Raw genomic sequence first — 19,826 nt, forward strand, 5'->3', positions numbered from 1 at the left:
ACAGAGACCCAACTTTAAAAAAAAAAAATCTTTCACCATCTACCAAAAGAAGTGAGATCCTTGGAAAGAAAAGATGAACAACCCTGCTTTCAGATGACTCCCCGATGAAGGATTTTCTACATCAGCCTGACTTGGCAGAGCTGCTGGGGTGGGGGATGGGGGCAAAGGAACTCATGTGCTACTTGTTCCATGCAAAAGCAGAAAACCCTCGAATTGATTGCAATAACCCAACCTCCCCTTCCCCCAAAGCTAGAGATCGGGGGTGGTATAAATACAGTGCTCCCTTTTCTTATTGAAATGAGGGGTGATTTGGTGGAAGGGAGCATTGAAAATCGCTTTTCAGTTCCAAGCCTACAAAGCTGTTTCCCTCCCTCCTTCCCCTTTCTTCCCTTTGAATCAAACCAGATGTCTCTCCCATAAAATGAGATTGCATGAGCTCACGCTGGAAAGAGACAATGCAGAAAGATGCAAGACCCCATTGAGCCACACTACACTGCAGCTTTGGCAGAGGCAACGTCTGCCTCTCTGGCTGGAGGGAATAGTGTGTGTGTGTGTGTGTGTGTGTGTGGTGGATAGCCTTGTTCTGAAGCAGGAATTTGCTACCCCGCACTGTATTTTGCATTATTTCCTCTCTCTCCCTCCCTCCCTCCCTCTCTCTCTCAGATCCTTGCAACTCTCTCTCTCTCTCTCTCTCTCTCTCTCTGCTTCTGCTGCGGCAGAAGATCTCAGCTTGCAAATGAACTAAGCAGATAAGGGATACTGCACAAGGAAATGTCTCATCCAGTGACTCACAAGGTAAGGTGTTGCTACAGCTTTCTTTGCAACTTTGCCTGGGCAGTTTGGGAGTGGGTATTTTGCATGTTTTCCAACCAGTCTCCCTGATCCATGGCAAAAAGTCAGCCGGATGCTGCAACACCATCAGATCAGACAGCCCTGCAAGTTTTGTTTTGCTTCAGCATATGAAATTACTCTATTTTTGTTTCAATATTTCATGTTTATGATGCTATCGGAAAAAATCCAAGTATAACAAGAACAAAAAAGCAACCGTGTTATATTTAGTGCATCTTCTGACTATGATTTTAGAATTGTGTAATGTGTATGTATATACATATGTGCTTACATGTAAACCTACACGCATCATACACACACATTGTATATATAACACATGCGTACTCCTGTATGAGACATGAACACTACATATAATACAGAATAAGTCTATGTGTGTATTTATTTAATATAGATATTCATATACTCACACTCAATCACGCGTACACATACACACATGATCTATATCAATTACACAAATGCACACATAGACAATGATATATAGACAATAAAGTATGTGTGTATATATAGATATGTACTGTGTATATGTATGCATAATATGTGCATATATCTGTGTGCATACAGTGTGTGTGTAAGGTGTGTGAGTGCATATATATAGTGTGTGGGCATACTTAGTGTGTATGTTTTTGGGTAAAGTATGTGTGCGTACACATAATACATATATATACTGTAGTTGTGTGAGCTTACACACACACTATAGTTTTTGGGGTGAGTGACAGAATATATATCTTTGAGAAACAATGTACTTATCTTCTAAATTACAGCATTCACAAATTGTTTTTCATCTGGTCAGAGTTTGATCTCTTTAGAGTGACAGATAGTGATGCCTTGTCTTTAGGTATCACTTCATTTTAGGGAGACAGTTTCTCTTCCAACTCCCATTTTATGATCCACCCTATAATTCAGGAACAGAACTGTGACCCCTAAAGCAATGAAAGTGGGGGAGAGGAGGGGCAGAGTAATTCTAATGTTTATAGGCTGATATTGCAAATACTGGCTCACTTTACTCAGGCAAATAGCCCCATTAATGTCAGAGAGGCAACTTGCACAGGGCTTGCTTGTTACTTACTCACATGAGTAAGCATTTGTATAACAAAGTGTTTATTTACTCCTTCACATGACACAAGAACCAGGGGTCACCCAATGAAACTAATAGGCAGCAGGTTTAAAACAAACCAAAGGAAGTACTTCTTCACTCAATGCAGGGTCAACCTGTGGAACTCCTTGCCAGGGGATGTTGTGAAGGCGAACACTATATCGGGTTTCAAAAAAGAGCTAGGTAAGTTAGTGTAGGATAGGTCCATCAATGGCTATTAGCCAAGATGGTCAGGGATGCAACCCCATGCTCTGGGTGTCCTTAGCCTCTGATTGCCAGGAGCTCGGAGTGGATGACAGGGGATGGATCACTGGATGATTACCTGTTCTGTTCATTCCCTCTGAAGCACCTGGCATTGGCCAATCTAATGGGCTTGATGGACCACTGGTCTGACCCAATGTGGCCGTTCTTATGTTTGTATGAAGGGCTACTGTGCTTGAAATCCAGACTGAGATTTGCATACAAATAGGTCACGTCAACACCCAACATGCCTTTGAGTTTGATGGATGTTCAGAATCCTGATCTGGATTATGGTGGAGCAGTAGCACCACCATAGTTCTGGTTACTAGTTTACTATGTAACAGCCAGAGGGGCTAGGGATGCACCGTAACTCTGTATTTCCTGGTTTTCAGAGGTTTAAACAGAGCTGCATACTTGACATTCTGGAAGGGCCTGGGGCACTGCCAGTCAAACTTAACGGTACAGTAACTAACTTTTAGGGCAGTGAATTTAGATCCACAATTTGGCCCTGATCCTGCAAGCTGCTTCTTGCGGTGGGGATATCTGTGCCCACGAAATGCCCCAGTGACTTCAGTCAGACGGCACATGGGTGCAGGGGGTCTGACCATGCAGAAGAGATTGTGGGATTGGGGTCTGAGGTGCTGTTTTAACTTTGTCCATTGGACAGCATTGTGTGTATAGTCCATTTCACAGTTTCTCCTGTACAGTCCACTAGGACAGGGGTTCTCAACCTGTTTCTTTCTGAGGCCCACCTGCAACATGCTATAAAAACTCCTCAGCCCACCTTTGCCACAATTGTTTTTCTGCATATCCAGTAGATTAAAAGCCAGGGCCAGCATTAGGGGGTAGCAAGCAGGGCAATGGCCTGGGGTCCGACACCACAGGCAGCCCTGCGAAGCTAAGACAGGTCAAATGCCGGCCCTGCTTTCTGATTTATTTTGATGAACCCCCTGAAACCTGCTCACAGCCCCCCCAGGGGCCCCAGACCCTTGTTTGAGAGCCACTGGACTAGGGCAGCCATTGACTTGTTCAGTGTGTGTAGGGATATCAGAATCTAGCTCTTAGCTTTCCTTTTTTATCCCAATTCCACAAACAAGGACTAGTGCAGTCATAACTGTACACCCACCTGCTTTCTCTTTAAAATCATTGAGATCTGACATGGGCTTAAGGGTCTTCCTTAATCCCTTAACTATTTTGGCAGAAAAATCACACCCCTAATGGAAATAGGTAAATTTGCTTTAAAACTGTGGGTAGAGCAAGCTTTAGAGGGGGAGGATAGTTTAGTGGTCAGGCTGTTAGCCTGCAGCGTAAGGGTATGTCCACACTGCAATAAAACACCCACAGCAGCCCATGTCAGCTGACTCAGGCTCATGCTGCAGGGCTATAAAACTGCAGTGTAGACATTTGGGCTCGGGCCGGAGCTGAGGCTTGGGAACCCTGTGCAGGGGGAGGGTGCCAGAGGCCAGGCTCCAGCCTGAGGCCAAATGTCTACATAGCAATTTTATAGCCCTGCAGTGTGAGCCCAATTCAGCTGATGTGGGCCAGCAATGGGTGTTTTATTGCAGTGTAGACATAATGTAAGAGGCCACAGTACAATTCCCAGCTCTGCCACAGACTGCTTGGATGAGTCTCAATTAGGCTCAGATCCTCAAAGATATATAGGTGCCTAACTCCCATTGGGAGTTAGGTGCTTAAATGCCTTTAAGGATCCAGGCCTCTGTCTCTCTGTGCTTCAGTTCCCCAGGTGTAAACTGGGAATAACAACACTGCTTTCCCCCACAGGAGGAGAAGTATACTAAAGATGGCAAGCTTGCTCAGATGCTACAGTAAATAAATCGACAGCCACCTCCACTGCTATGTTGTAGGATTGGGGCCTTCGTTTGTGTGGGTCTTCCACCCAGGGGAGAGAAACATATTGTTCTTTAAATAAAAAAATGTAGTTGTAAAACCACGCAAGTTGGCAGTGACACCCAGGACCAAGTGTAATCCACGAAGCTACTTACCAATGTTCAAAACTGACTAGATTTCAAACTGGTGGTGCCCCCTTAGCCACCATGGGGCGGAGTTTCCCAAAAGCTCAGGGTCAGGTTTCCAAGCGCTCAGCAGCCTCAATCCGGGACTTCACTGAGCTTTAAATTAAGGCCTTTACATATAATATTTATTTATCTCACACAGGGGTTTAATGAATGAGTGTTTGTCGAGCACTTTGGGATCCTTGTCTGGAAAGCACTGCCATTGCAAGATCTCTATTGCTGTCCGCCCATGCTACAAAGCAAACAGGTTTAGGAGCAATATGTTCCAAATGAATTGTACGAACATCAGGTACCACAGGCGGGGATGTAATGCTGCATCTGTAGGTGGCTCAGCAACTGCAGGGTTTGAGCCTCAGACCTCCGGTTTAAAGCACGAGCCTCTACTGCTTGAGCTGACAAACCCAGCTCTGTTAGCCAAGACTTTAGTAGACTGATCAACCTCTACATGAGTCTCAGCCACAACTAGAGGGGACAGAGGGACGTGGGTTACGGGAACAAGCCGCTAAGGGTACGTCTACACACAGCAGCTGGGAGGTGTGATTCCCAGAATGCCAATGGGGCGAGGTACTTGCACTACTGCTGATCATGCTAGTGTGCTAACAATAGCAGAGTGACTGTGGCAGCACAGGCTGTGGCTCGAGCTGGGTGGTTGAGTGGGATTGTACTGGGGTGGGATTGTACTTGGGCAGCTAGCCCGAGGTATTGTTGGGGCTACACTGATATTTTTAGGTGCTAGCTTGAGCAGAGGTGGTGTAGGTGTGTCTACCCGTGCTGAGAATTATACCCAGCTATTTTGTTTATCTTCTAATCTTGAGTTTTTCTCATACCCAAAGCAGGTGACAAATATTCAGACAGTAGCATGAGCCTTAAATTCATAGCATCCCTTTAAGTAATTTGGCCCAGGTCACACGGTGAGTCAGTGGCACAGCCAAAAATAGAACCCAGGTGTCGTAGCTGCTCCCAGTTCCTGCAACATGTAGACCAGTGTTTCTCAAGGACCGGTCCGTGGACCAACACCGGTCCCTGATATCTCCCTGACACAGTTTAGGAAGGCAGCAAGCCAGGCTCTGGTATCAAAAAGGCTGAGAAACACTGGTCTTGATAACAGTTACTTCCTGTTAGTAGGATTCTCCTTAGTAGTATTCTCATCTTATGCATTGACATTTTATTTATTCATTTATGTATCTACTTTTTCTTAATTTTTTTGCCCCTTGTGGCAGAATAGTCTGTATTTAGAAAACCCTTCATCTGCTCAGATTTAAACTGTGGGAGATGGGTTACCTCTCTTTTCCCATTCCACAATGTCGCACTTAGTGCTCTGGATGAAGAAGGATGTTATTACATTTCATTATGTATTATCTCCTTTCGGAAGATGCTTTAATTGTTCCTTTCAGTCAGTCAGGGAGGCTGTGGCATGCTTTCTGTTGAGGCTAGTTTTAATCACATGGTAGAGATTGCAACAAACTGCCACTGCTTTCTTGTTGTTCTGTGTCTGCACAGCGCCCAGCACAATGGGATTTGGGTCTCTGACTCAGGGGCTCCTAGGCTCTACAGCAATAGTAAATAAATAATATTAATATTAGTACTAATTACTATTAATTCATGTTATTAATAGTTAATGTTGATATTAAAATTAAATAATGATTAGTGATTGTTGATTAGTAATTAACAATTACTCCGAAGGGGAGCAGTGGAAGTTACATCTCATGAGACATTTAAAAGCAAATAGAACAACGCCTATAAACATGGTCGTCGATGGGACTGAAGTGGTGGCTGTCAGCACCCACAGAGCTCTATGACTTGAGCTAAAGAGCTTTGCTAGTTGTCACAAAGCAGCAGGTTCTTCTCCTTGCTCGCCCGGCCAGCCTGGGCAACATGATCACATGCATTTAGGCTGAGATGTTCAAAATCTCCCTCAACCTGGATCCAAAGTGACCCCTACCTCTAAGGACATTCAGTCTCTCCAGCCCATTCATTCCTCAGCCTCTGTGCTGAGACAGCTAACAAGGAGGACAGCCCACATCTGGTGTGTTGGTGGGTCTGGGGATATGGGCAGTTGTCTGCTAGGAATTAGGCAGAGACCAGGAAACTCATTTCAGAGAGGCTCCTGATGTGGAGCTGTCAAGTGGTACTGTAAGCCTATAGGCGAGGTGAAACAATGGTCCCCAAAAAGAGAAAATGCCATTGTGTACACAGTTCCAGAAACTGCAACATGATTAAACTTACTGTTTAAGTTAATTTAAACACCTTAATGTCAAGTTCATTGGTCAGAGCTTCCAAACGACAATGTATTAAAAGATTTTTGTTGGTTTTGCATGGGCAAGTTTTGTTTGTTTGTTTTTTCAGAAATGACGAAGCTGTTTAGCATATGGAAAAATGGCAAAGATCAACATTGTGCAATATACTAACATGAAATGTTATGAAATTCACATCACATATTCCTAATTGTTAAAATATCTCAGAAGTAATTATAATAGTTTTCTGTATTTTCAATTGAGATTTGCTAGTAAGATCAGTCTCACAATGAAGGTTGTGCACCAGTAGCAGTAGATTGCGTGCCCATGGTTTGCACTGAATAGTGGGTAGATATAAATGTATGTGAATTCCTAATGTAATGCTTCTCCATTTGTAAGCTTTTGTACATGCAATGTATCATCTAGTCTGCCTGGTAGAAGGTTTTCATTTGTAATTGCCTGTGCCTATAGTACTAGCCTTTGAAATATTCTAGAAACTAGCTTTTTAATTCAGTGACAATCATGCACAGGTCAGTATTAGTGTTAGAAATGACAACAGCTTCATATTACGAATATCCAAAAGCTAGGAGAGAACAAAGTGGCCTAACAAGAAGTAGTGAAGACAAAGTCCACAAACAAGTCCTCGCTTCTGCACTGAAGGAGGATGAAGAGTATGTTACAGTCCTTACTAACCATATAATCAACCATACAACAAACCCATTTGGACCTGAAGCACATCCAGAAATGCTTATCAACATACCTAGTGGACTGCATGGAACATCAGATGTACAAGAGGCTCTAGTGAAAATAGCAGATGTTGGTGAAGAAAAAATGGAGAGACTTGTAAGAGGTGCACCTGGTTCTGATGGAACATGAAACTCCTTCAGCCCAGTCAATAAATCTGTCATCAAAGCACTTGCTGACATGGCCAAGAAGACCAAATTTGAGTCTGGCTAGGGAGAGACAATCACAGCAGCCATCAGTCCAGCAACTGTTTTCCGCAAAGCCCGATCCTTAGCAAGATGCAGAGGTAAAGTTTCAATGGCAACCGTTCTTAGTTGCCCAGTAGGACCTTTACCTATGTCCCTCTTCCATGCTGATGGAACAATGAGAAGAACAGATAAAGCTGAATTAGAGCATCAGCTGGAAGCCTAAAGCTGAAAGAATCCATGAGGTAAGAGCATACAACAGAGAAACCACACTGTACCTCTGAGATGCCGTGGCTGTCATACAAATGATGTCTGGAGACATATTCCATGCAGTCGATGAATTGGCTGTTGAGTATTTGAGGCAGAGTCTCCAATTTCGCAGCTTGTCACTGATTATTGGGGAAACGAAAAGCAAATGGGCAAGACGTTTCTAGGACATCAGCAGTGATCGGGGCAATTAGCAACACAAGTTTAACTGCTGGGATAGCACAGGAATATAAGAGTTACCATCCCAAATTAGGCCTGGGGTCCACCTACCTAGCCCAATATCCTGGACCCACCAGTGGCCAGCACCGGCAGCTGCAGCGCGAGGTGCAAGAGCGCCTTCATCTCTGGATACCTGCCCTCTCAGGATGCTTCCTCCTGACCCCACCAGTTAGAGGTTCGTTTATGTCCTAAAGCAGGAGGATTTTCAACCCTTCCCAAACTCTAGAGGCCTGATTCTGCATCTCCCTGTGCCTTGTGCAGTCATTTACACCAGTGCAAAGTGGGTGCAGGGTGACAGCATTTCACGCTCACTTTGCACTAATGTCAGTGACTGTGCAAGGCTCAGGGCAAGGCCCTGAGTCGAGTCAAGCCTGTGATCAATCTGGATGTTCTCATTAGCCAGATAAATGTTTGATCCCTCCTGACTCCTGCTACGCTCTGGGCTTCAAAGGCACTGAGTGCAGGCAGCAGACACCCTGGCCTTGTGTTCCCCTTTGGACAGCCATTCTGCCCCAGCGTACACATCTCTGCACTGGATGAGCAGATCTCTGGCTGCTGTGTTGTGCTATGTTCTTATCAGCCATTATTATTCATTATTTTTGCCAATTTATTTATTCATGTAGTTATTATTATTTAATTGATCACTTTAATTATTGTTTGCTTTTTCCCCTGTATTTGCTTCCATAGCAACACCAGGACGCTGGTTAATTTTCAGGCACATAAAGCCGACAAGCTCCCTGCTCCCCCAAAATGCCTATGATCTAAGTAGACCTGTCAAGGGGTGAGCTGGCCCTTTAAGACTGCTGGACTCAGCTGCTCTGGGCTAAAGAAGTACAGACAAAGGAAAGGATGTCAGCTAAGGGAAAAGGGCCAGACCTTCCCCTGTCACAGAGAGATACCCCCACCCCCTCATTACACCATCAGCGCATTGCCCAGAGATCCTGGGGTCCACCCTTAAATGCTGTGGATCCCCCGGAATCTGCAGGAGAGGGGAGAGCCATCAACTGACAAAATCCGGTACCTTTGTATTCGCTTCCCCGCCCCGCACACACCCGTGTGGATAACTTTGCAACATTTCAGCCGTGCTTCCAGAGCATTCCCTGTGCGGCCACAGTCCTGAGAGCAGGGAGGGCTCTGTGGACGCATGCTAGTCAGTGGGGCCTGCTAGGAGGTGAAGCTTTTGGCATGTGGCATTTGAAAGGTAATTTTGTTTCAGTTTCAGGTGCACTGGCTAAATGAGACAGTGGGGTCTCCCTAAATTCAAACTGGGTGGGTTCTACTCTCTGGTGTGACCACTGCTGGAATACTATGTCCAGTTCTGCTGCCCACAATTCAGGAAGGATGTTGATAAATTGGAGAGGGATCAGAGAAGAACCACGAGACTGATTAAAGGATTAGAAAACAGGCTTTATAGTGGTAGACTCAAAGAGCTCAATCTAAAAAAGAGATGGTTAAGGGGTGACTTGATTATAGTCTATAAGTGTCTATGTGGGGAACAAATATTTAATGGGCTCTTCAATCTAGAGGAAGGTCTAACATAATTTAATGGCTGGGAGTTGAAGCTAAACAAATTCAGACTGGAAACAAGGTGTCATTTTTTTAACGGAGGGAATAAATTAACCATTGGAACAATCTATCAAGGGTCGTGGTGGATTCTCCATCGTTGAAAATTTTTAAATCAAGATTGGATGGTTTCCCAGAAGATCTGCTCTTGGAATTATTTTGGGGAAGTTTTGTGGCCTGTGTTATCCAGGAGGTCAGACTAGATGATCACAATGGGTCCATTCTGACCTTGGACTCTATGAATCTCTTCCCACCTACTCCAGGGGAGTGGGATGTAGTGGCTAGAACATGAGCCAATAGGTGCTAGGGCCCCTGGATTGTATTCCTGGCTCCGGTGTGGAAAACATGATCTAGCGATTAGCGCAGGCAAATGGGAATCAGGACTCCTGGGTTCTATTCCTTGTTCTGCCACTGACTTCTTTTGTGGCCATGAGTGAATCCTGTCCCCTCTCTGTGCCTCTGTTTCCCCACCTGTATAATGGAGATAATCATACCATCACCCTAGGAGGATAATAGGCTAAATGCATTAACATTTGTAGGGGCAGTCTTTTTGTTCTGTGTTTGTACAGCACCCTAGCGCCATGGGGCCCTGGTCTTTGACTGGGGCTCCTGGGTGCTACAATAATAGAAATAATAATAAAAATAACAGTAATAAAGTGCCATGAAATCCTTGAACAAAAGCTTCTGCTGTTAGTTATTTTATTGTTCATAATTAGTGTGGGAGCCTTCAAAGCTTTTTAATAGAGTGTTTCTGTCTCCCTTATATTTTCTGCTCTGTTGCAAAAGGGGAAGACAGGACCCCAGAGCAATGCTCAGTGATCCGGAGCATCCAGCAATTCCCGGGACCAGCAATGTTGCTTGACGCTGGCTCTGCTACAGAGACCTGCAGCGAGATGGTGCGAGGATCCCTGTTGTGTCCTGGTTGCTCGCATGCAGGGAGAACTCAGATCCTCCTGCTTCTCCTGAGATGGTACCTGTGGGCCAGACAGACACCCAGCAGCTGCCAAGACCACAGGTGGGGTCTGTGCTGAGACAGAGCAACAGCTGTTGGTAGGAGAGTTCATGCCAGCTCCATGGTCCCAGATGGTGGTACAAGTTTTGTATTACAGGTAGGCTCACGGCGGGGCTGGGGGAGGGATGCTTTTCATGAGGGTGTGTATTGGAAATTGAGCTGTTTTCTGCAGTGCACATCTGCTGGAGCTGGGAATAGAACCCAGACCCTTGCTCTAACTACTAGAGAACACTCCCCTCCCAGAGCGGGGAATAGAACCCAAGAGTCCTGACTTCCATTGGCCTTGCAAATGAGATTTAGGTTCAGTATGCCTATTTACTTTTCTGATTCTGCAATTTATATGTATTTATAGTTAGAGCTTGATTCTGCCATCCAAGTCACATGGAGCCTGATTCTCCTTTGCACTTGGTGTAATCATTTACACCCAAGCAAAGTGAGTTTAAAATGCTTAAACCAAAGAATCTAGGAAAGCGATTCATGTCTTGCACCTTCACAGACATGCTTACCCGGCTGGGGGTCTGAGTTTGAGATAGCTCATTATTACAATGACTCTGGAGGAGCCTGGGAGGGGCTGAATGGGGTCATAGCTAGCAAAGGAGCAGAGAAAACAAATCTGCACCTGAAGCAGAAGCTGTGCGTGATCCAAATTGTTCTTAAAGGGCTCCGATTCTCATTTATACTAAGGCCCTTTTGCCCCATTCTGGTAGCATAAAGGGCCCTTCAAGTGGGCATAAAATTACAGTTACACTTACTTTATGGCCCCTTCATGCTGTCAAAGCAGAATAAAGAGGTCTTAGCATAGATGAGAATTACACCTTGTGTTTTTAGAGGGCTGGTGAGCTGGTGTGGCATAGACCAGGTGCATCAGTGAAGGGTTTCCTCAGCGAATAGGAAATCAAAGCAGGTCACCAAGCCAAAATCAATGGCGTAAGAGAAACTGCCCCAACTGGGAGCCAGCCCAGGTCTCCCACCATGGCTGGGGAGCCAGGTGCATCCATGCAAGGGCAAAATGAGTTGTGGTTAACCCATTGTTTTCTAGGGACCTGGCAGTACTCAAGCTGCTCCCTCCCAGTAATTAGCTCTCTCTGGCATGGTTGGGAGAAATTAGCCAATGCAGTTTTTACTACTACACTGAGTTACAGGCCTGGCACTGTACAAACACAGAACAAAAAGACCGTCCCTGCCCCAAAGAGCTTCCAGTCTAAGTGTAAGACACAAGACAGTAGATGAATGCAGACAGGGGAACACAAGGAAACAAGTTTCAGAGTAGCAGCCATGTTAGTCTGTATCCGTAAAAAGAAAAGGAGTACTTTTGGCACCTTAGAGACTAACAAATTTATTAGAGCAGAAGCTTTCGTGAGCTTCAGCTTATGCTCTAACAAGGAAACAAGGAGACAATAGCCAGGAGCTATATATTTGGCAGCGCTGGTCTCTGTAACATTCGCTATACGAAGGCTCATGAGAACCAGATGGCATTTTGGTGCTCTGGGCAAAATGAGCTGGGGCTCGGAGATCCTTGGATTGAAGAGGCTATGGGCAAGATAACAATGCATTTGGGTGGGCATCAGGAAACCTTAGATCCATGATTACTACTATTAATTATTTGTAATACAGTAGCAGCTAGAGACCACAACCAAGAGCAGGGCCTCTGTGTGCTGGGTGCTGCACAGATGCAGTCTCTGCCCCCAAAAGATAAACAGACAAAGGATGTGGATTAGGCCCTCTGTGATTTGTTTATGGTCACATAAGAAAATCTGTGGCATAGCTAGGACTTGAACCTGTCACTCCTATCCCTATGCCTTTTCCACAAAGCCATAGAAACATAGGGCTAGAAGGGACCTAGGCAAGTCTTCTAGTCCAGTAACCTGCACTGAGGCAGGACCAAGTATTATCTAGACCATCCCTGACAGGTGTTCGTCTAATCTGCTCTTAAAAACCTCCAATAAGGAAATCCTATAGCCTCCCTAGGAATTTGTTTTATTGCTTAACTTCCCTGACATTTAGGAAGTTTTTCCTAAGGTCTAACCTAAATCCCCCTTGCTGTAATTTAAGCCCATTACTTCTTGTCCTGTCCTCAGTGGATAAGAGAACAATTTATCACCCTGCCTTTTATAACAACCTTTTATGTACTTGAAGTCTGTTATCATGTCTCCCCTCAGTCTTCTCTAGACTAAACAAACCCAGTTTTTTCAATCTTTCCTCATAGGTCATGTTTTCTAGACCTTTTTTTTGTTGCTCTCCTCTGGACTTTCTCTGTTTGTCCACATCTTTCCTGAAGTGTGGTGCTCAGAGCTGGACACAGTACTCCAGCTGAGGCCTTATGAACGCTGAGTGAAGTGGAAGAATTACTTCTCATGTCAACACTCCTGCTAATGCGTCCCAGAGTGATATTCATTTTTTTTTGCAACAGCGCTACATTGTTGATTCATATTTAGTTTGTGATCCACTATAACCCCCAGATCCTGCTCTGCAGTACTCCTTCCTAGACAGTCATTTCCCACGTGATATTTGTGCAATTGATTATTCCTTCCTAAGTGTAGTACTTTGCTTTTGTCCTTATTGAATTTCATCCTTCCCCTCAATGCAGATGTAGCATATTATTACATATTATTACAAAGTTATTATTACTAGTGTCCTATATCAATCCAGCCCCTTTTCACCCAAGGATTAGGGTTACAGGAGTTGTAACGCCGAATGGATTAATGTGCGTAAAGCTTATTGGTTGAGATATTAAAGCAGACTAAGTGGTGTAAGACGCATCTATGGGTTTGCAGAGGGTTGGATTCAAGCAACAAAGGGGAGCTTTAATTGCAACGGCTGATCGAGCAACCCAATCCCGGGCAATGGGGGTGGGAAAGGAAACTGATGCCCCTGCCCGCCCCCAAATCCTAGGATAATTAAAACAAAACCTTTGCATAGAGGATCACTCACAAACAAGACCTGGCACTAATTGGCACCTTTGCTGGCAGCCTCAACAAAGGCCTGGGGCTGAACAGGCCATAGAGACTAACTCCTCTCATCTGCTCCCCTAGAGGGGGTCCCCTTGGGGCAGGAGTGAGACATGCTGGCGGGGTGACGTGTTGGGGCAAGCAGCTGCCCAGGTTGTGTGCCTGCTATGTGGGGAAACAGAAGCCATTGCTGTCTAGGGGGTATCAGTGTGGCACCAAGAGCTGGCGTTAAATTCATGAGGGCAAGTGTGCACACTGTACATATACGACACATCTCAGGACGCCAAAGGCAGCCGATATCATTGCTTACTGATTGGGACGGATTCTCCTTTACACCAAGGCCCCGCTGCACCATTCTAGAACCACACAGGGGCCTCAGTTACATTTCCATCCCCTTCTTCCCTTGCCGGCGTGGTGCAAAGGGGCCATATTCATAGCATTTAAGGCCAGATGGGACCATCCCCATGTATATCACAGGGCATGACATTTAATTCACTTCCCCCTTTGTCGAACCAACCAACCCGGCAAAAGCATCTCTTCCAGAAAGGCAGCCAGTCTTTATTTGAAGACTCCAAGAGATGGAGACCCCACTGCTTCCCTTGGTAGTCTGGTCCAGTGGCTAATCACCCTCACTGTACAAGATTTGTGTCCAATCTGAATTTGCCTTTGGCTGCGTCTTTACAACCAAAAAAGGATGGGATTGTCTGGCGATAGCTATCTCGCTTTAAAATCCTGGAGTGGAGACAAGGCACAGGTAATTCCTGACATAGCCAGGCAAGACAAAACCCCAGATGACGATGGGATGTAGGGATGATCTTGACTAGCTACAGTATAGTCAAAAACAACCTCTGCCTCATCTCTGCTAGAATTGTACATCAACATCACTACGTCCGTGTCAAACACACACTTTTTTTGTAGTGAAGACAAAGCCTTGTTTCTGTTAAACCTGCACCGCTTTCTCATGTAGATGAGGGCTTAGATCGGAAGCTGGCCTGAGCTGAGCTGTTTCTTTAGCCCTCTGGCTACGTCTACACTGGAACCAGGGGTGGTGGGGTGTAATCTGCAGCATGTGGTGACAGACCTGTGCTAGCTTTCATCCAGCTGGCGTGGCTAGAAATAGCAGTGCAGAGGCAGCACCATGGGCTTCAGTGCAGATGGGCAATGCAAGGGCCACCCAGGGTCCCAGGCAGGCTTGGGCAGCCCACGTTGAAGCCTGTGCAGCCATGGGCTCAGTATTTTTAACGAGCTAGCTAGATCAAAGCTCTCGTGGGTATGGCACCATGAGCGGCACTCACACCTCCAGTTGCAGGGTAGATGGGCTGAGCCTAGGCCCCCTCCCCTCCTGTGCTCTAGAGCCTCCTCATCACTAATTCATGGTGCTTACAGCCTGCTCCATTAGGGAGCTAGCGGGTGACCTTCAGCTGCATATTATTGACCTGCCTTCCCCGCCCCTCTGCGGCTTGTCCCTTCCTTTCCTCTCCCAGAAGCATTTAGCTCCATCAGGCTCTCCTCCCCCTCCAGCCAAGGAACTCTCAAGAGTCCTCTTCCCCAGCACGATCCATCCATCTCGTCTGAGTCCTGCCCCTTCCAAGAGGCGCATGTGGGCCTGAGTCCTGCCCCTTCCAAGAGGCGCATGTGGGTCTGAGTCCTGCCCCTTCCAAGAGGCACATGTGGCCAGATGTTTGGAACCATCTGGATGGACGCCACCGGGAGCACAGAGAGGAACGCATGCCAGTTGCCCTGGTTGAAGGAGGCTTGCCAAATCACCACGAGAGGGTCTCACCCAGGCATACAAATCTGCTCCTACCCTAAGCAAGATGAAGATTATTGTCAAAATCATACAAGAGGGCCTGATCTGGCAAATAACCCTACTGAAGTCAGTGAGACTGCAGGATATGAACCCTTATCCACCCCAGAACCAGGAGTGGAACCCAGGAGTCCTGACTCCCCATGTGCTCCCACCACTAGATTGCACACTTCTACTGGATTTAGGAAGAGAATCCAGAAGTCCTGACTCCTAGTCCCCAGTTCAAACCACTAGACCCCCAGGTCACATAGAATTTTGCAGATTTGGCTCAGAAATAGATTAAAAGGGCCTGATTCTCAGTCTCATTAGGCCCCTCTAGTGGGTGGAAGTGGCCCTCTGAGAATCTTCCTGCACTGGGAACTTCCCTGGCTGGTGCGGGGGAGGGTTGGTGTAAGAGTTCTGTACTCACCCTGCTCCCCACCTCTGGCATAGGAGCAGGTTGGGGGATGGCCAGAGCACAGTGCACTATGGGAATTCTCAGCTTCCCAAGGCTCATAGGGTGCCATGGGAAGCAGCGTGTAAGTTAGAGCTGCCCTGAGGTGGCTCTAACTGACACTGGGTACTGGGCACAGCCCCAGAATACAGAGAGAACAAAACTAGTTTAAAGCGCCCCTTAACCCCTCTATCCCTGCCCCAAGTGCACGAATAGAGTAATTGAGAATCAATTCCATCAATACAAGGCAGGATCTCAGCTGGCGTAAACTGGTGTCACTCCATTAACTTCAATGGCGCAAGGGCGATTTACACCAGATAGGAATATGGCCCAAGCCCTAACTTCTACCAGCCCAGGATAGATTTTTCTCAGGTTACCAGTGTGGGGGATGATAAACCATGACTCCCCCCACAATAAATCTGATCTCCACCAGCTGCTCCGAGGGGAGAAATGCTAACGACAGGTGTTTGAAGGAAGCTGGAGACAAAGGCCTTTATTTCCACATGCATACCCCCTCGCCTCGCGCGCTCCTGGGGGATGCTGGCTGGGGGAGGTTGGGTTCACTGTTTCCTTTGCTCGCTGAGAAGTCAGGTGCATGCAATTATTGTCTAGACGAGTCTCGCCGGGGAGCACGGTGGTGTAATGGTCCCACGGGGACACCCGCCCAGCTCTTTGCAGCACAAAAGCCGCCTTGAGAGCCTGCGCCTCCTCCTGCCACTCAGAGAAGTGTAGAAACACAAAGGAAAGAGGCGGGGAGGGGGTTTGGATGGGAGGCAGAGACACCCCATCCCACCCCCACCCTTCATGCCCAGCAGCTAATTCCGGCTCCATTTTAAGAGGGACCTCGAATAATAAATGTCGTTGGGGCTGGCTGGAATTTGATTCATTTAAGAACAAAGCAATGGGCCCTTGGATTCTTTGAGAGCTCTCCAAAGGCCCGATCCTCCGCTGATGAAAATGGGCCACCTGGCCTGAATTACACCTCGGCTGGTGCAATGTAGTTCTGTTGCCTGCAGCAAAGCTAGGCCCAGCTGGGGAGCTGGCTCTTTTCAGATCGCACCTGGAAACTGCTCCTCTTAACCCCCTCTCCAAATTTCCCTCGCCCAGCGCTTGTGCTGCACCCAGAGTGCAGGTCTAGACTGATGCTGCATCATGGCCACACGTTACCCTCAGGAAGAAGTCTCAAAGCGAGAAAGTTTTTCAGGGAACTTGGAGCGACAGTTAAGCAGCTCCTGCTTCCTCATACACTGCTAGCATGTTACTGCCATAGATCCCCACGGTTTGCTAATCTGAGAAGGACGGTCTTGTGGGGAAGGCTCTGGACTGGCAGCCAGGACACCTGGGTTCACTGCATGACATTTGGCAAAATAGCTTAGAACTCGATTCTCATTTACACTGAGGCCCCTTTAACTGCTCTGGCATCAGAAAGGGGCCTTAGTGTCACTGGGTAAATGAGGCCTCAAGTTTCCCAACTCTAAAATGGGGATAATATTTCCATTGTCTTCCCTGTTGGGATTCTAAGTGCTTTGGGGCAGGGACTGTCTCTCACTATGTGTACAGACAGCACCTGGCAGGATGAGGCCTCTCTAGGGGCTATAGCAGGATTGAAAGGGATAGCTGAAGATACTAAGCTCCCATGGCAGGGAGGGGAGGGCAGTGGCAGCAGCGGGGAATATGGCAGGGTCGGGGGTAGAAGGTTAGACGAAGCATCGGGCAGATTGTCGTGGATGTCTGGTTTTCTCCCAGCTCCTCAGAGGACACCACCCTATGTCCCAGCTCTGGTTATAAATCACGTTCTGGTTGGCCTTATTGATTCGTAAATTGTGGGTGAAGATCGCTGCATCCTCCTACCTTTACGCTCCTCTTCCAGCATGACAGTGCTGGGAGACACAGCTTGCTCTGGCTGTCTCTGGCCTGAGGACTTTTATGGGTTTCTTCCTCGCATGCGGTGCCCCCTGGAAAGCAGCCACCCGCCTGACCACTCCTCATGCCCATGGCTTCCAGGACACGTGGTTATGCTTCTCAGTTCCCCTGCTCCTGCGTTTGGGGCTTCCCAGAAGCTAGTAGCAACTGGGGTCTCAAGCAGGCTCCGTTACCGCTCCTCTCAGTGAAGCCGTGGGGACGGGGACGGTGTCCATGTCAGTGGACGAGGAGTGGTTGCGGGTGCTAATCTGGCTGGGCTGGCTCCCTAATGTGCGTTAGCAAAAAGGGGTGGACAAGACACCTGGGGCGGAGAGGACTGTCAGATAACCAGCCCCTTTGCCCTTTATGGCCACCTTCCATGACAGGATCAACAAGCCGCGTCCATGCTCCTGCTATTGCAGCCACTGGCGGGAGTGGGGGACGGGGGGGGAGAGAAAGTGGGTGGTGCCAGGCGGGAGAGCAGAGTGGCCAGAGCTGATTCAGCCCATCCCCTTGGCAAACGTCCCCGCAATGGTGCCTAGACTGCCACTTGACCCACTCCCATCCCGCAGACTCCACCAGGAAGGCAGGTGCCATCGACGCCTGCTGGGGGGCTCCCTCCCTAGGGCACTTGGGGCCCAGCTGGGCTGAGGAGGGGATGAAATGATTTACATGTACCAGGCTGAGGGTGTAGCCGGCCTCCGATCTGCGTGTGAATGGTGCCCCTTTGACGACACTCAAAACCAGATTCCCCCCTCCCCCCCACCCTTTGGCTGCTCTCTCCTGGCTTCATTACCAGAGAGCCTCCTGGGCTGGAGCCAGCTGCTTGGCACTCCTGGCGCCTGCCAGGTGATGGCTGGGCCGGCCTGCCTCCCCAGAGATCATATTTCCTCTCTCGTAGGGGTGGAAAGCAGAGAGGCCTGGATTCCACCCCACCCCTGCCCAGTGAAAAGGGACAAGCCTGATCCCCATAGAGCAGCCTGCTGCCATGCTGTCTGCCAGTTAACTGGCCACATCCAGGTCTCCTTTTGACTCCCTGTCTTGGGAGCACTAACATCCTGGTTGCCAGGGCAAGCCGGGGCATGCCGGGAGTGGGGCTAAGAGAGGAAAGGGGCAGGGTGTGGGCAGCTGGCTTGGGGGAACAGAGATGATGGGGAGCCCCTTCAGACACAGGCTGGGAACATGTAACCAACGGATCTCTGTTGCCCTGGGGAATCCCTGCTTCGATTTCTGCTCATGGGACCTGATTCTCACTTAACCTCAGGCCCCTTTAGGCTGTTCCAGCAGCACAAAGATGCCTCAGAATAGGTGGAAAGGGCCACGTGAGAATCCCCTTCCCCCCAGCACAGGTGCGGGGCTTTGCACCTGCCTTGCTCCCGGCAGAGGGGGCAGATCAGGTGTGTGGCTGGAATGCACTGCAGCTGCTCTGTGATTCTGAATCCTGGGGTCCCACAGGGAGCAGAGCGTAAGTTAGAGCCACCCCGAGGCTGCACTATTTGACAGTGGGGGCAGAGCCCAGAATACGGGGATTGCAATGGTTGCTTAAAATTTGCTTCCCCCCTCCACCTCCCATCCCTGTCTGAAGCCCAGGAGCAGCGTTAACTGAGAATTAAGTCTGTGGGCTCTGGCTATGACTGTGGTGTCTCCACAGCCCCCCTGATTGTCCCCGATATGCAGGGGCATCCCTAGCTGGGGTGGAGCTGGCATGAGGGCCCTGGACCCACGCTGCTCCCAGACCCCCGTGTAGGGGGGCAGATTGGTGGGGTGACCAGAGCGCAGTGCACTGTGACTATTCTCTACTTTCCAGGGCCCATTGGGAGAATAGCATAAGTTAGAGCAGCCTTGAGGCTACTCTTAGTTACACAGGGAACTAGGCTGGGCTCTGCTTAGCCCCAGAATATGGGGAGTATAAAGACCACCTTAAAGTCTCCTTAACCCCCTCCATCCCTGTGCCAATAACTGAGAATCAGGCCCTGTGGCTCCTCGCCAGCCACCAGCATGAACATACTCGGGACTAGCATAGCCCAGATGCTGCACCCACCATCCTTCCCAGCACTTGTGGGGTTAACAAAGCTGTGGGGATTATTCCCCGCTGCTCTGCAAGGAAAATGGGGTGAGAAACCCTGCTGGGTGGATGCAAATCTGCAGCCCTCTGGGGGAGATGCCAGCTGGACTGAGTCAGAAGCTGCAGTCAGTCACTAGGGGGCGCCACCATCCACTGAAAGGAAGCATCGAAGGAAACAATCGTGTATCTCCGTGTTTTATGGGGGATCTCTGGGGTTCAAACAAAGGACTCT

This window comes from Dermochelys coriacea, chromosome 24, assembly GCF_009764565.3.
Source record: "Dermochelys coriacea isolate rDerCor1 chromosome 24, rDerCor1.pri.v4, whole genome shotgun sequence".
Taxonomy (NCBI): Eukaryota; Metazoa; Chordata; order Testudines; family Dermochelyidae; genus Dermochelys; species Dermochelys coriacea.